The sequence below is a fragment of the Pimephales promelas genome, chromosome 8 (genome assembly GCF_988280905.1).
Source record: "Pimephales promelas chromosome 8, fPimPro1.hap1.1, whole genome shotgun sequence".
Classification (NCBI taxonomy): Eukaryota; Metazoa; Chordata; class Actinopteri; order Cypriniformes; family Leuciscidae; genus Pimephales; species Pimephales promelas.
In genome coordinates, this window is record NC_142776.1 from 25,382,104 (window position 1) to 25,399,934 (window position 17,831).

The window sequence follows — 17,831 nt, forward strand, 5'->3', positions numbered from 1 at the left end:
CCTCACGTGTAAAAACCCCTCACCTACGTTGAGGCCGGTTTCTGTGGCTGATGTTGACTGAGATGCGCGATGCTGAGAAGCAGCTGCTCCTGGATGCACAGGTAAACCCGTTGAGTCTTTTCGGCGTTGCGATCAAGGCCTTTTCTTAAATAGTATGTTGAGACCTTGAAACAGTCAAAGATGATGCCTAGATGGTCTACCAATTGTTTGGTCTACCAACCAATCTGAGCCCATTGCGTATTTTTGAGGGACTGGCTTCATAGAACCCGGAAACCATCAGACCTTTTTTACAAAGACGGGACAGAGCAGTGTAGAATAAAGGTAAAATATATTAAAAAAAAAATTTATATAAATTTTCGTTTTTTTTTAAAAAAAAACGAAGCATGAATACATGTTACAGTGCACCCCACAAACACAATCAAGCCTTTGAAAAAAAATTGTTTTACCACGCCTTTAAGAAGTACTGATAGGTTTTCAAGCAACTGTCTGCTCCCATTTTCACAAAATGTCTATGGTTGCACCCACAGCTTTTATGCATCTATGAGAAGTAATATGTACTTTTAAATAAAAGTAAGAAATACTTTTTTTCACCCCTTTAAGAAGTACTGCCAGGTTTTCAAGCTACTGTCTGCTCCCATTTTCACAAAATGTATATTTTCACAGCTTTTATGCATCTGTATCTTCACTAACTAGTGATAGACATGTCGTTATCATATTAGCACGTCAAAGCTAGACACATAATGCACTCATGAAGCAATTTAACTAATGACAAAATATTTGAACGTGTAGTTGGAACAAAATTCCAAATCAAATTATTAATGGAACTGTAGCTACTAACTATAGCACCATCAAAACAAATCTAGTTTGTCTTTAAAATAATAAAAGAGAATTCCCAAAGAGAGCTGAATTCAATGCAGCTCTTCAGTCACATAGCATTTTTAACATTTGTCTTCTAAGCCGTTTCTCACACAAAGTGTATTTCCTTCACACACACACACACACACACACAAAAAAAAAATGGTTGTCAAAGAAAGCTTACTGCATAAAACTTGTCAAATATGACTGAATCACCCAGGGCTTTACCTCTGAACTGTGAAAGAACTCTCATCAGAGCTCAAACTGTCAAGCACACGAGTAATGGTTCAGCAATGCTTCTCCTGGCTTATGTAATTTGGTGTTACACAGTGTAACATGACTCTGCCAGTTCTCCAGTTGAACCCCACCACCCTCTAACTTTCCAAGCCAAGACAAACCAATAATGCTGCGTGCAATGGAGAAGTGAGAAGACAGACATTGAGCCAAGACCTGAATGTGAACTGCAAAAGACTGGAATTAACTTATTCAAAACTAGAACCAGGCTTATCACGCCACTGCCTTGTAACACATGCCAAGTTTTTTGGACCAGTTCTCTGTGAGAGGAGGTCTTGAATGATGAGAGTTTATGAAATTGTTAATGACTATTACTTAAATGTTTTTTTTTAAAACAAAACAGTAAAAAAAAAACAGTAAAATTGTTAATGGGTGTTTTATTGTTATACTGTATAAAAATACACAGTAAACCATATTACATCCATTACATTTGACCATTTATACTGTACGAACCAGAATAGGCTACGTGCACAAGCGTAGTCACGAACTTCCGTTATGGGCTCTATGCACGGCGGTATTTCCGGTGAAGGATTAGGGATGCTCGATAACTTCCGCCGATCGTAGAGTCCAATGCAATACAGAGAATTTATATTGAATTTTATACTCCATGGTTATACTAAAGAAACGTTAGTCACAAAAACATTTAAAACAGACACCCCTCGTTGTGTTTATGCTTCTTTTTAAAATTATATTAAATAAACATAACTATATATAAAAATACATCTAAACGTATGTACGTTTCGTTTCAAAGACGGGAGGACAGTAAATTTTGAAGACTCTGCCATAATCCTGTTTTCCTCGGTTCTCCTCCGCTTTAATCTCCACAACCGGAAATGGACGAGCATCCTTGCGTCAAATGCGGAATTTATGCGTGCATATAGCCCATTGTCAGAAATCGGCATATCAGTTTCCGGTCTATGACTGTTCATCCGCATCCGCTAATAAACATATGAGATTAGTGCTGTTGTACGGGGGGAAAAAAGAGTTCTTAAACACATCTCATTTTCTAAGAACTGTAGGTGGATCTAACGCCCGTTTCACACATACCCTATATTCACATTAAATTTGAAATGCAAAAAAAAAAGGCAAGTCGGCTGCTTTTGTCAATTTTTTGTCAATTTAAATTGTTTGCGATTTTAATATAGTAAATATTTCACCACTTGCTTGAGCAACTTATAAGTATAAGTAATTAATGGAAAAATAGCCCTAACTTATGTTGTTTAAATTGTGTTTAAACATGCGTACAAAGAATCGCAATGCTGACACAACTTAAAAAAAAAAAAAAAAAAGTTGCATCATGACTTCTGGATTTTAAATGAAAATAGTAAGTATGTGTTTGTGGTACAGCCGCGGATCAGTTATTCACTGCAAATGTATCACTGTATCCACCTACAGTTCTTAGAAACTTAAATGTGTTTAAGAACTCTTTTTTCGTACAACAGCAGCACTCATCTTGTTTGTTTAATCGCGGATGAGGATGAACAGACGTAGACCAGAAACTGATATGCCGACTTCTAATAATCTGACAAAAGTTTGTGACTACGCTTGTGCACATATTGGAACATAAAGAACGGTTCACTCTTCATGTATTCATCTTATTTTTTATATGTTAATGTGTTAAGTTAAAGCTGCTTTCTGTTTCAGAGGAAAAGGATTACTCTTCTGACAGAAGTCTGGACAGATGAGGAGATGAAAGATGAGAAAAGAGATTGAGAATGATTATTCTTCAACAGGATGTTTTAAGAGACAAAAATCAGATTTACTATAGTTCTTCCAAATAGACTTGACATGCCAAAGTAATAAGCACAAGGTTTATTCCACACATGTCTGTGAGAACTGATTACTGGAGAGGATTACATAGAAAACAAATTCAAGTCACTGTATAGCCGAGATCTGAGTTTAAGGCTTAGTACACCCAAAAATGAAAATTCTGTCAGTATTTACTCACCCTCATGTTGTTCCAAACCTAACAGGTCTCATTCCCCATTGACTACCATAGGAAAAAATACATACTATGGTAGTCAATGGGGAATGAGATCTGTTTGATTAAAACATTCTTCCAAATATCTTCCTTTGTGTTCAGCAGAACAAATAAACACAGAGAGGTTTGGAACAACATGAGGGTGAGTAAATACTTACAGAATTTTCAATTTTGGGTGAACTAACCCTTTATACCATAAACAGCCCCTGGTGGAATCTGCACACTTGTTCAGCACTCTTGGAACTGATTTCTGCAGAATAGATTTATAATAGGGATGCTAACTTCAGGCAATGATCAGTTACTTGTCGATAACTTATATCAATAAAACGTATTGATGGTCGATTAGGCAAGGTCATCAGAGTCTCTGTAGTTTTAAAGTGCATTCACTTTATCTCATACGCAAAATGAGCAGCAGACACAAGGAAATATAAAGCACACCATTACATATTTTAAATGTGTAATGTATTATTAATGTCATAGGTAGGCTAGCCATTTATTTCCAAGCATTATTAACCAAGGGTCCAAAGAACCTGCAAACAAGTTGTTTTACATATTGTGTAAACACCGCACTAACAGTACATATAATAAACAACAAAATGTAATATGATCCTGGTTGACGACGTGTGATGAATGATCTAAGGCTGTTTCAGGCCCCGTCCACACTACTGCGTTTTCGTTTAAAAACGGAGAATTAAAACGAATAGGATCTCCGTCCACACCAGCGTTTTATCTGTGTATTAGAAATGATCTGCGTCCACATTAAAAACGGCTGAAAACGCGGATCACGTGACCATTCACCAACACTGGGCATGCGCGTGCCGGTGTAAACAGTGAATGACGAATCAGGGATGGATACGTCATGACTGATACACCCAATCATAGAGCCAAGCGTCAGCCTCTGCGTCAGCGTTTCTGAAGTTCTCCGTTTTGTATGGTTTTGTCTCGTCCACACTAAAACGCCCTCCGGAGATTCAAAACGCAAAACGCAGCTGCAGCGTTTCTAAACTTCTCCGTTTTAGGTCTTCGTTTTTCCTGTTTTAGTGTGGACGGGATGTGCAAACGTAGCAAAAGGTCTCCGTTTTTAAACGAAAACGCAGTAGTGTGGACGGGGCCTCAGTAGAACCTCATTGCAGTACATGAGATCCAGGGGGCGGAGTTGGATCTAGATCTAAGGGGTGGAGATGGATAAAATAAGGGTTAGGGATAAGGGGGTGGAAATGGGTAGGATTAGGGGTGGGGTTAGGGATCAGGGGGCGGAGATGGGTAAGTTTAGGTATATCTAAGCACTTCACCACACTGGACAAATAATTCTATTTGACACTGTCGCAAAACATGCACAAACGCAACGTGTTTTGCAAACATGTTGACACTCGTACGTTTTTCAATGAGCCTGGGTTGCGTTTACCAATGTTTTGCAAAGTTACAAGCAAAAACGTGGCGCAAACATAACTGTTTACATGTGTATCTTCTCATACAAATATTTGGTATAGTTTGGTTGTTGTATTCTGCTAGTTAAAACACTTTCAACGATATCTGTTATGTACAGTGATTTTACAGTCCACATTTTCATGCAAAGCAGTTATTTTTTCATGCTATAAAAATACAGCACAAATATGTCAGAAAATTTAAAAGCACTTATTAAGGAATAGTCATATTCCCTATATTAACTGTAAAACCAAGCTACTACACTTTAAAACAACACCTAGGCTATTTGTCTTGGTTAACCATGCGGTACAACTTAGTCACCATCCCCATTTAAAACATTGTAAAATATGTAAAAGGGAGCTGAGACTGGCTACTTATTAATAGCTGGAAACATCAAATTAGTCACAATATTTATTGTACAAACACGCAAGGAATTTTAGGAACATTGGACTGTTCCAATTCAGTCGTAAACCGTGTCGTTCTGTAAGCACAGATTCTGTGTGGGCCTGTTCATAAGCACAACTGCAGCTCCAGTGTTTAGAGAGGAGCTCTGTGAGGACAATACAGTTATTAGATGCTCCATATGTGAATAAATAAGTACCAGAAGAATTAAGCTGGGACACTGCAATGATTTGTGCAACATTACAGGTTTATGATTACCCGGAAGGCAAGTCTCAAGTTTAGCCACATTACCCACATCTGAAACTCTCTGAGGAGTGAAACACAACTGGGAAACAGGGCATTTGTGCTCAGAGGTTATTTAAAGGAGATTATAAAGATTGGGCCACATATACAGTACAGGGGATCAGAAATTATCTCTGGGACCAGAGAAGAATGGAAAGCATGATGGTAAACTGGCATTCATTTCTATACAAAACGACATTAACACAGAAATATTTGCTAAGTACTACTATAAGTAAAACTACTACTAGTAGTAGTAGTGTGGACTTAATAAATTAATTATTATTATTCATTAATAATAATAATTATATAATCACCCTAGGGCCATCCACCACATTTCAAAAAGGTGAAGCCATATATTTAGAGCACAGCCACTAATCTGTCTTTTGCAGCTGTGAAAAGAAGCACTAAATTCAGACCAACAAGCACCCGCCCATTCTGTCCCAAATACAGCGTTGTAAGGTATAAGCCTATAGGACCTAAAGGGGGAGATAAGGTCACACTCAGACATCCTGTTACATGCCCACTGTATTATCCATAATATTGAGTGATGGGCTAGTCAATGTTACCTGCAAACTTAAAGCAGCAGTCCACATTTTTTCCTCTGTCGCCATCACTGTTAGAAATCTGCAATTGCAGTCATTTGTGGAATTATCAACTTTACGTGATTTGTAGTTCGACACAGCGCGGATGAACACATTGAGCAGAGTGTGCAGCTGTCAATCACCACGCCAGAGTCGATACTGGCCAGTTCCAATATTCTTTTTGGAAGTATGACCAACATAATCATTTTCATCTGAACAAGTAAGTAACATCCACTTTTGTTCTGGTTATGACAAAAATCACTTATAAGTTATCATATCACGCAAATTAATGTTAATGTTAACAACGACAGCATTTCGTGACTACATGTCATGTCCTTCTGATATGTATCCTCGTTTTTGCTTGGGTCTGGTTGCAGTCTCTTTTTTTCTGTCGCCACTCCGACGTCCGAAAGGAAGTCTTTTACAAGTCTACATTTTACAACGGGTGGATCTGTTGTCACTGGTGATTGTCGTTTGAAACTTTCTGGATCTTCAATCAAATTGATATGTTTAATTATTTAAAGTGCTGTAAGCAAAGGCTATAAATCTCCACCTCCAACATCCTCACACACAACATAGCTAACTAGCCGAGAATCCTCCTTTCTGTGTACAGATGTGACAAAGACATGCTCGAATCTCCCGCGGACATCCACAAGTACCACTGGAACTAAAAATATTACTACAAGCTTGCCGCTTTGAATCGAGCTACAGCAAGCAGATAGCAGAGGTCAAAGAGTTTAAATTAATGTTTCTGCCAGAGGCGTGCTCTGACCATGATCTAAAGAAACGGGGTTAAGTGCAACAAAATGTCACAAGCTATCAGTTCTGAATAAAAGAACAAAGTTCATTGGGCTTCAATGGAGTTCATAGAGTAGTAAATAAATGAACAATAGGATTACTAATAGGATTACTATCCTAAAAGTGATCATCTGTTTAATTTCAATTTCAAACATGCAATCATCAATCAACCAATAATAATTTTATTTGGCCAATGTTAAATAACAAATCCAGATCAAGTGGCTATTTGCAAATAATGCTGCATTTAAATTAAAACTAATATTGCTAGGGAGCATACAAAAAAAATTAATACAATTAAAAAGACAAAACAAACACAATAAACCACAAATATATGTAATAGTAACTGTAATGTCCAATGTTTTTGTTAGTAATATTAAAATAATTCTAGTTCTTACCATGTTTCTTTGTCTGGAATAGTTTACTTGTATCTTTGGTGAGAAAAAAACACACACACACACACACACACACCAACAACCAGCTCCTCAGATAATATCAGAATTGGATGATCCTACTTTGGGAAATTGAAAAATTGGAATTGGCACAGATTGACTTATCTTTCTCAAGAAAATGTAATCCCCAGTCCAGTGTACTGTTAAAAGTATAGGAAAACAATGAGTATTTATTTATAGAGCTAGCTGGAGGGGTCATCACTTTCACACCAATCAAAACACTTGGCCCAGAGCATCACCCCCCAACGTGTGATGGGTCATTACCAGGAGAAAAAAAACCTTTGGATGGTCCACTCCCCACTGTGCTCGACTGCAATGCCCTTTCACTGAGCTAATCAAGGGAAAGTTCATAGGCTGACTAAGCCAGAAGCACAGCATCACTGTCTACAACAGATTCATTACAGTGGGAACTGGACACAACAGTTCCAAACACTGGACAATGAACAAACTAGTGCTGTCAAAATATTCGGTACCAAGTCAGTACTAAAAAATTTTAAACGTCACGGCGTCACTACTGCCTCACGATATCATGACATAATTCATGATACAATTCATCTCCGAGAATCACTTCGTGAGCATTTTAGAGTTTTATTTGAGAGAAAAACTATTGTCATATCATACATGCACAGAAACCCAAAGGTCTTCACGGCAATCCGTCAAAATAAAAGTTTGGTTTAACTTTGGGTAAATTGACAGAAATAATTATATTAGGCTACTGTACAATAGATTTAACAATGTCTCGATTAATTAAAAATACTACTACTACTACTACTAACAATAATAATGTGTGCATAGAAGGTTGCTTATTTTTCACTTGATTGTTTTATAAGCAATATTTCTCAATAACATCAATATTTTCATTTAAACAGCATGTAGCCTTCGAAGCTTTCATAAATTCATAATTTTCATAAATTTCATAAATGAAGTCCAAGTTAGGACATGGAGCTCTTGCATCTCAAAAACACCACACTAATATTGATCCCCATTTTAGTTCTCCTTGTTTGTCCCAAAGTCTGCTTGCCATGGTCTATGTTTGAAAGAAACAAGATCTGCGTGCCACTAAACAGTTGTCCACTTCTGACGCCATGGTTACGTCATGGCTACGGTAGTATGAACGGAAACCGAGGATAGCGCAGACATTACGTCATTGACAGGCGACATTTTATTCCAGGACAGCCACTTATTTAAAATTGGAATTTCTCTGAAATAAAAAAAAAAAACTGAAATTGTAAATACACAACAGCAGGAAATATATCACACTGTGCAAGTGATTTTTGGATATTTTATTACAACATTCTTACATATAGTACCTTTAAGGCAGCGGCCTTTGAATCTGGAGAGAAGAACATTTTTGCCTCTGGATTGTTACTTGACTTCAACATGAGTCTGCAAGTAATACACAGACATTCTATTATATTTTTGCAAAAAAAAAATTGAAAAGAGTCAGTGCGGTTGTCTACAAAGCCGACCACTGTTAATCACATAAAGCCAGGCAAACAATTAAAGCAGAGAACTGCATGTTTCTATTCATATTTGCTGTAATTGTAGTTTTCCACAGGACTGAATTAATGCTAAACTAAGTGCACTGAAAGTGCTAAACTAGACAACTGAACTGACATGTAAAAAGAAAAGGTCTCCCTCTGAAGGATTTTGCTACCCGTCCATCAGAATCTGTGACAATAGATAATAGGTCATGTCTTTTCTCATTAACATCAAAGTGTCTGAGGTTCTAGCCTAAATGATCATCAAACTTAAGTAGGAATCAGAAATGAGATGGCTTTGCAGCTCTGCCAGCTGAGCCCCATGAATACTGACACATATCAGCATTTTAAATGTCTTTAATGCTGCTTTTCACTATGGAAGGCACTCAAATTAACCCTGACATTTTAATAGCTATTCTTGTGTTACAAATATTTAAATTATCACAGAAGTACTGGGATATAACTTAAGTTTATAGTTCGGTTATAAACACTGATGTCTATGGAAGCGATCAAAACACTTTACTTTCTCTTTCAGATTGATGACAAATACACTTTTAACAGTTACATTTGTAGCCAGGTGGTGCAACTATGTAATCGAAACAACTGGTATTAGAAGCGCCAAGTTAATTTAAAATGGTGTATTCTCTTCCGGTTCTGTTGTCAATCCACGTTTACAAGTCTGCTGTGACGCTGCTGAGGTGCATCTGGTGTGTCTGTGTATTCGGGTTCAAATAAATTTGAAAAAAAAATTTTAATTCCCTCCATTCAATCTCTGTCCACCAGCAGGATTAAAAAGAAGGGCAACTTCAAAACCTCCACAGAAATTAGAGGGCGATGGAGCATGACACTCCAGACTCTCTCAAAATCTAGTGCCTCATTGAAAACCCCAGCCATTAAATTGGATTTTACTTTGCATAAACTGATTAAAAAAACAGCCTGTGATCATTTTCCATTCTATTTCTACATAAATTATGCCCACTGGTGATAAGACTTCACCATTCTCATCTCATTAGTATGAGCTGCTGTATGACCCTCATATCATAAATTGGAGCCATGAACTTGTGAAGAGTTTTGCATATGTTATATATATATATATATATATATATATATATATATATATATATATATATATATATATATGGTGAAGTCTCTTCCATTAAATGATTCAGAGCTAAATCTCACACCCATTTGCTTCACCATGCATGCCTCCAGATATTAAATGTAAGGAGCACACAAAGCAAATAGAAAAGCCAATAATCTGGAACAAATTCTTACTGCAATCATTAACTGAATAGCTGAAGTATAGGGTGGGATTTATAGCCTTGGTTATAAAATTAAAATAAATTAAACTGGTTTATTTAGTTCTCGTATTGAAATAAAAATAATATGTAATATGAGGCCTAAAAAAATCATTGCAATGTATTTTGGTGGCTGTCAAAATATTTTCAATGCAGCAAAAAACAAAACAACAATGCAGACTGTGTGTGTGAATACTGTGTAAAACAATGCAGTTTTGGTTATAGTACATTAGTAAATTGAGTTCAAACACAAGCTCACTAAATCTGGGCCCTGTTTGTAGCTTATCTCTTTTCTACGACCCTTAGTACATTTTTATCATTCAACAAACAAATACTATCAATAAAATTGTATCTCAGCCTTGATTCTTTTAGTTTAGCCTATTCCCTTTAGTCATCAACAACTACTCAGATTAGAGTCAGGTAAGATTGATGAGCACGGGGGAATGTTTTCCATGTAAATGTGTGTGGTTTTCCCAGTTCTCAAACAGAACATTTAACTGATTTGTATACAAACTACCCAAATCCATCTGTGTGGCCAAACAAAATGTGTAAGAATATGGGTATGTGAGCCTGTGTGCTTGTTGTTAACATACAAAATTCAAACAGGAGGAGGCTATTAGTCTAACATCTACATAAACTAACATTGACAATGAAGCAGTACTCTACAATCCAACTCTAAATGCAAGTTTAGAGTCACCCAGCATTGTTTTGATTTGTGATACACATTCCAGCATCTTATGCTTGATAAATCTTGATATTTATTTTAAAGATTTATATATATCAAAAATTATAATAGGTGGGAAAAAGATACACTGTCAATGTAATATTTTAGTAATTTGCTTTACAACAATGACAGGACAACAGCACAACAAGAGTTGTGTTTGTGTTGAGGTGCACAGGAACTCTTTGCGCAGTACAGAGTCGGTCAGTCAGTTAATTGTTTCTGCATCATTACATTCTGCCTGTGGACATCATCAATTCCAGCCTTGCCAGAACCACATAACATAGAGAATCACAACCAATACCGATTTGCACACATAAACATGGCGAGGACACACAATAATGAACACTGGATGTACAGTTGTGGTCAGAATTAATGGCACCCCTGCTAAATATGATCAAAAATGGCTGTAAAAAATAAATCTGCATTAATTATCCCTTTGATCTTTCATTGAAGTAAAAGAATTGAAAGTAAATCACATTTACTTCTCTCCTGCTTTTCTCAAAAACACGCTGGCCATAATTATTGGCTCCCTGTTATTAAAGGGTTTGTTCACCCAAAAATGAAAATTCAGTGGCTCAATCTTAAGTTTATCAAGCAACGAGAATACTTTTTGTGCACAAAAAAAATAAGGACTTCATTCAACTATTCATTTCCTTCCCCATGGGTTCCCTTGAGATTTCACATAGTGCAAAGCTTCTAGGTTGTCCGTCACACGTAGGCTCATTATTGGCTGACGCTGGTCGTGTGTGATGCATGACGTACAACCTTCATAATCAGAACCTCATCATCAAGTCAGCTGTCACTTTAGCATGAGGCCCTGTGTGGTCACACACTTGGCACAGCCTTTGAGACGGTAAGTAGCATTAGCTCCTTAGCCTGAGCAAACTTGATCAGATTCAGCAACCACGCAATGCCCTGCCTCTTTGTCCATTTTTGGTTATCCGGGAGTGACGCACGGTGCCAAGATGGTGACAGCCGGCTCCGTCCACTTTAGGCTTAAAAAATGCTCTTCAGAAACCTACGGGGTGACGCCACGGACACTATGTCCATATTTTTTTACAGTCTATGATGTAGACCTGCATCTCAAAAGAATTATTCTCTCCAGTCTGTCTGTGTTTGGCTTATTATAGAACGGATTAAGCAATCCCAAGTGCTGTAATCTAGAAGATTTTTTTAATTACACATGGTGTGCATATTCAGGGATAAAGGAAGCTGTCGAGTAGCTGTGCCTCGGAGTGGTTTTCATCTGTGCCACCAGCTCAAACAATGTGTGCTCAGCCATGATAATGATGGTGCTGGAGAGCTTTTCATTTTGAGAAATGACTGATAACAGAAGAAGGGGAATGCTTCACGCAGGACTAATTTAGAGAAGCGTAAAATGTAGGAATAGAAGTAAAACAAAGAAAGAAACATGTGAAAACATTTATTTGGCACCTTGATTAGTGTATGAGGTAACTGTAGGCTTTGCTATAAAATGATTAAAGGTTTATATATTGATTTATATATTTTTTCGAAGACGTCTCCATAGTTCTAAGAAGTCTTTGAATGGCATTGCTCAATGTGCTAAGAGGGAAGAAGGGCAGGTTAGGTAACCCTAGGAAACGAAACACTTTGGCTGTCTACAGTCTAAAAGAAGCAAAGACAAATCCTTATAACACCAAGTAACAGAGCACTTTACAGGGAATGCAGACAAAATCCTCCGAAAAACAATAACTTTGTTGAAAACTTGATTCCAGAAACAATATTTAAACTGACCATCTAAGAGTAAATTTGGCATGTTATTATCTGGCCTATTTTATTTAAAGCTGTTTTATTTAATAAATAAAACCTGCAATTATATAAATAAAATAAAACAGAAAAGTGAATCCTTCATCAGTGAACAGTTGTAAATGATAGAAAAGTGTAGATGAAAGAATGTCAAAAGTGCAGGGACTCACTTTAGGTGATATTAAAATAAGCTCTAAGTTTCGATAGCACCATGTGCTAACTTGCGTCATATTGTCTAAATGATATCTGGCTATTACTAAATGCTAGCTTGATTCTCAAATAGTTGAGAAATAAATGCTACACACAAAATATGAATGCATTATTAAAATTAAAAATTAAAGAAAGATGCACCGATACTAAATTTCTCAGCTGATATGATTCAGAAGAATATCTGCAAATACTGAGAGTTTAAATTTTCTTAAGGAAAAAAACCTCTCCCAACTAACTTGACAACACTATTATGTGGATTTTAACTGTGCTACGAATGATCTAAAATTACTGGAACAAAGTAGATTGTTCAACAGGAAAGCAAAGAACGCCAGGATGTTTTTTCCAAATATTGATGGTCCTATACACCCATTAAGAAGGTAAAAAGTATCAATGGAAAAGACACTCACTTTTTTGTCTTTATTTCTTACAATAAAGTGGTTTCTTTAAAGAGCCCCTATCATGGATTTTTGAAAATGACTGTTCATATAGTGTGGAATATAGCTCTAAGGGAATGAAAACGTCCTGCAAAGATTTATATCTGAAAGTGCACGGTATATAAAGTTATTGTCTTTTAAAAGTGAGAGTCGACTCTGAGTCTATGAAATGAATTGTTTTTGAAACGAGTCGTTAGCTGTTACATCGTGACGTATAGAGGTCATTGGCCGCGCCTAGTTACTGCACGCGCAGACGGAAGTGTAAACTTAAAGCCTACACATTCAAATACTTCATCATAGCATCATGTCGAGAAGACGCTGTGTTCTACAATGCAAAGATAGTTCAGCCACTTTGTTTTCATTTACCAGGGACGAGCATGTGAAGAATCGGTCGTTAGAGTTCATATTTGCAAAGATACCACAAAAGTATAGCCCGATTGTGTTCTCATTTTAATGACGAATCATTCAAAAACATAAATTAATTCAAATTTGGATTCGCAAGCAGTTGTTCCTGAAGGAGGGCTCAGCTGTAGATGGTTAAGCTTCCTCCTCCGAATCACAACCTGTAAGTATTATTAATAATTGTTGCTTTTATGGGTTTTGAACGGTTTTGTAGCATCGGGGCGCGAGCAGGGAAGGCGCAATAAGTATGTGTGTGCGCAAGTTACGCTCAGTGCAGCTTCTAGGTCTCCAATGTCAATTTTTTTTAAATATGTGAAATGTTTGTCGCTGTTATTGGAGTTGTGATAAAGAATAGAGCGTCTAGTAGTACTGCAGTGCTTTATCAATATGTTTATGCGTTATGCTAACAAACAATAACTTACTGGGTCTGTCATCTGACCAATCACCGCCGATTAGCGTCACGCAAAGGAGTGGTTTGGAAAAATAAATCGTTGTACGAATCATTTGGGAGTCGGTGAGCAAATCAGTTAAAAATAAATGCATATTAAGTGTTTTTTATCCTTGCATGCATGTTAAACTGTTTTTGGGAACTCCTAAAACAAAAATAGGAACATTTCAAATGCTATGATAGGGGCTCTTTAAGACAAGGAAAAATCTGAAAATTCACAAAAGCGCTCTTTGCCCTTTCCACAACAAAAAGATTGAACCACTCCCCTCTCTAGTGACTGGTAGAACAGTCAGTGAGTCAGAGTGCTTTCTACTGCAATAAAGCGCCAGTCCACAGTTTTTCCTCTTTGTCGCCATCTCTGTTCGAAATCTACAATTACAGACATTCGCAGAATTATCAACTTGTATCAAGTTGTATTTCGACACCACACAGCGACAGCGCAGGTGAACACAATGTTTGAGGACTGCTGAAGAGACAATTTCGCATGGGTCCGGTAGCAGTCTCTTTTTCTGTAGCCACTTGTTCGGTTGAAGTCTGAATAAAGTGTTGTGCATTTTATAGTAGGTGAATCTGTTGTCACTGGTGATTGTCGTTTGAACCTTTCTGGATCCGCCATCAAATTGATACGTTTATTTTTATCGAGTGTTGTGAGAAAAGGTTATAAATCTCCACCAACATGCTCGAATCTCACGCAGAAATCCACCAGTACCACTGGAATTAAAAACATTACAAACTTACCGCTTTGAATCGAGATAAGGCAAGCAGATCGTTTTGAATACTGGCTGGTTATGTATTTTCTCAAATATGTATTTTGGATAATTTTTAACCCGCAAAAAGCTACGGACTGCAGCTTTAAAACAGCTCTTTTTATGACCTGTTGTCCTACAAACACAGGCTCCTGCTTGTAGCATTCTTCTTCCTTGTCTGATCTACCTCATAATACAGTGCAAATCTCAGTTGATCCCAGTTGTGAGCCTTGATAAGACCTCAGACCGGCCAGTTAATAACACTACCATCAAACAGCACCGCCACAAGCAATAACAAAGCACACATTTAACTATTTTCTATTTATATAACATGTTATGGCTGACATGTTAAGCTTCAGTTATATTCTGGAGAAAAAAAGACATATCTTTTGTTTATTAATCACATTCACACAGCATCTGCACATAACAGAAAGGTGTTTGTGATGCATTTTGAACTGGTTGGTGGAACTAAGGCTGTGCCATAAATTTTCAGAGCTTGTGAATGGATCAGTAATTTCATGTCATTTATGATTGCAGAGTGAATTGGTATGTTGTGCTCCATAAATCCTGGCATGCACCACTCTTTTAAAGCCATGCTAATTTTGAATTTGATTAGGGACAACTGGACTAATCACCCCAAGTCTAATCACCCCAAAATCATCTGGTCCTCATAACTAAATATTTTGGGCCAATATTTGAAAATATATATTAAATGTATTAGGATTATAACAGTATTCACACCAGTAAGCACAATATTAGTCATCAATATTTTCCTGGAAGAGGAAGTCTGTGAATTTTAAATGTTTATAACTTCTAAACGTTTTGTCAACTAATAAAAGTGCACGGTATCTTTGATGGCCTCAAAGATAGACCTATACTAAAAGACCACAGAACTTCAAACTTCTATTTTCATTTCACAGAGTTTTAAATGATCCAATTCAGTTGAGACCAATGAACACCCCTAAAATAAAGGCTGAGCACAGCAGAGTGAGAAAACGCCCTGCTGTGTGACTAACAGCACACAGCGAAGGGACAATGTTCCTACTTTCTTTGACTCTCAGCACCATCTCTACATTTATTATGTGCATGTCTCCATTTTTCCTATGAGAACAACAATTTATCACTGCTTCTAAACTCAATGCTAGCAGTGTTTTTGGCCATGACACATTAGTGTTAAATACACATTGAATGTGTTCACACTGTCAAACATGATTTGCTTATCAAGGTAAAACTACCAGTGCCATTTTTACATCTAATTATGAAATCACCAACTGAGCAGAGTCTGTGTGGAAACAGTGGGGAGAGAGTGAGTGAAAATGAGTGAATATGAAAGATCTGGTTTTAATTGGACAATTTACTTTAATTGGAAACCACACAAACGCACTTGATCAGATGGCATGGCATTTTAAATGATAGTTCTGCATATTCCAATGTCTAGTGAGTGACAGCATATTTTCCTTTTGCTTCACTGTCTATTGCAGCTCCATATTAAACCCTTCACTGACTCATTAAATGCACAGAAGCAATTTACCAGTTATAGATTCACCATGTCATAAAGGTTAGTTAAAGGATAATCCAAATGCTCTCTAATGAACTACGACAAAACTATTCAAGGCTATGTCTACTGACGCCACTCTCCATAACCTCATTAGCAGACTGCAGAACACTGCAATTGATTGAGGAGCATCTAGCACCATCCTTATTGATGCAGATGCTACACCGATCAGACAGAAAGCTCTCAACAGCAATGTTAAGGCTCACAGTACAGCACTGGCCTATTTTAGCCCTCATGTCACGTCAGTATAAGAGTTAAGAGCTTACATGCCAAAAGGGAATTAGTATTCAGCAACATCAACAACATGTTGTAACCCCATTTTCCATTATCTAACCAAGTCCGGTTATGTCAGTGCATCTCTCAAATTATCAAAAATATTTATTCAAGTAAATGCGAGGATGAAAAGCTGATTTGGGCTGGGATTTGCTTATGTAACAGCTTTTTGCACCAGCACAAGCCATCTGTGCTGCTTGTCAAAGAGCTCTTAAAACATAGTTCATGTCTACCAGGGAGAGGAACTCTTAAAACAAAGCTGAATACCACAGATGTTTAGCTCACCACTGAAAGGTTATAAGAAAAAAACTGAGCCCATGAAGTCAAGAAACAGGAGCCAAACCTTATAAGATGTGCATTCCAATTCTGAATTACAGTAGGACTGGACAAAATATTTTACTGCACAAGGAAGGAGAGCATTCAAAAGAAAGAATCGAAAGGGTGCTGTGGAGTTCATAGCAATATCAATAGTTTGAACAGTGCACCTTCTTGATAAGTGCACTGTTTTGCATTGCAACTGCACAATTTATAATCCAGTTGAAAACTTCCATAAACCTAAAGCATGGACTATGGTAATTTCTTCTTTTTTTTCCAATATGTTGGAAGATATTTTCTTTCAGGTGTTATTTTCACATTCTGTCATGTTGGAAATGAATCGTTTACTGTAGGCTGATTACTAAGCATACATTTTCCCTCAAAAATCTGAAACTTGCATGTCAGAATACTTGTCAGGTGGTTTTATTGTTTACTCTACACCATGTCTTGCAAACTAAGCACCTGCACTTTTGGACAAAAAGCCATGCAGCACGTTAAAGGGGCAAAAAGCATGGAAATACAGGATTTTACGTCTCAGAAAGTGCAACAAAAAAGAGATGATCTCTGCACTCTAGGTCACTGTGCCATCCAGGTCAGGTTAGAAAGAAAACTAATGGCTCACCTGACCTGTGCCACTCCCTTTACTGTATGTCATCAGGCAGAACAGTGAATAACATTAAATACAAAAACAAAACAGTCACATAGTGACTAAATTTGACTTCCTCTTAGCTACAACAATGTGACTGGTATAAAAAACGTGCCAAAAGATCAATAGGAGCCAAACATTTTAATAGTTCAAAAACAAAATAATGCTTGACCAGACTGATGCTGTTCAAAGACTGTTCAATGTATGTTCAAGAAATTTGGATATATGAGAAACTCATGTTCACAAACAACTTTAAGATCTCACTATTTCTTACTTAAATCTAGTCGGTACTTCTCTGAACAATCTTGGAACAATGTCTTGCATCATTTCTCATTGTATGCCCTCACTAAGGATTTTTTTTTTTTTTTTTTAATTACAGCCACTTTGAATTTCCTTCCAGTGTCACTCTGTCCTATCACCGTCAATGATAACACAAGACTCACATTGTCAGAAAACAAGGAGCCA

General features: G+C 37.1%; 1 protein-coding gene across 6 annotated transcripts in view; it reads right to left on the bottom strand.

Annotated features, from left to right (window-relative positions):
* The window catches only part of mast2 (microtubule associated serine/threonine kinase 2), a 136,576-nt gene that overhangs the window by 117,061 nt on the left and 1,684 nt on the right, over positions 1 to 17,831 (bottom strand). The gene's annotated exons all lie outside the window — the stretch shown is intronic.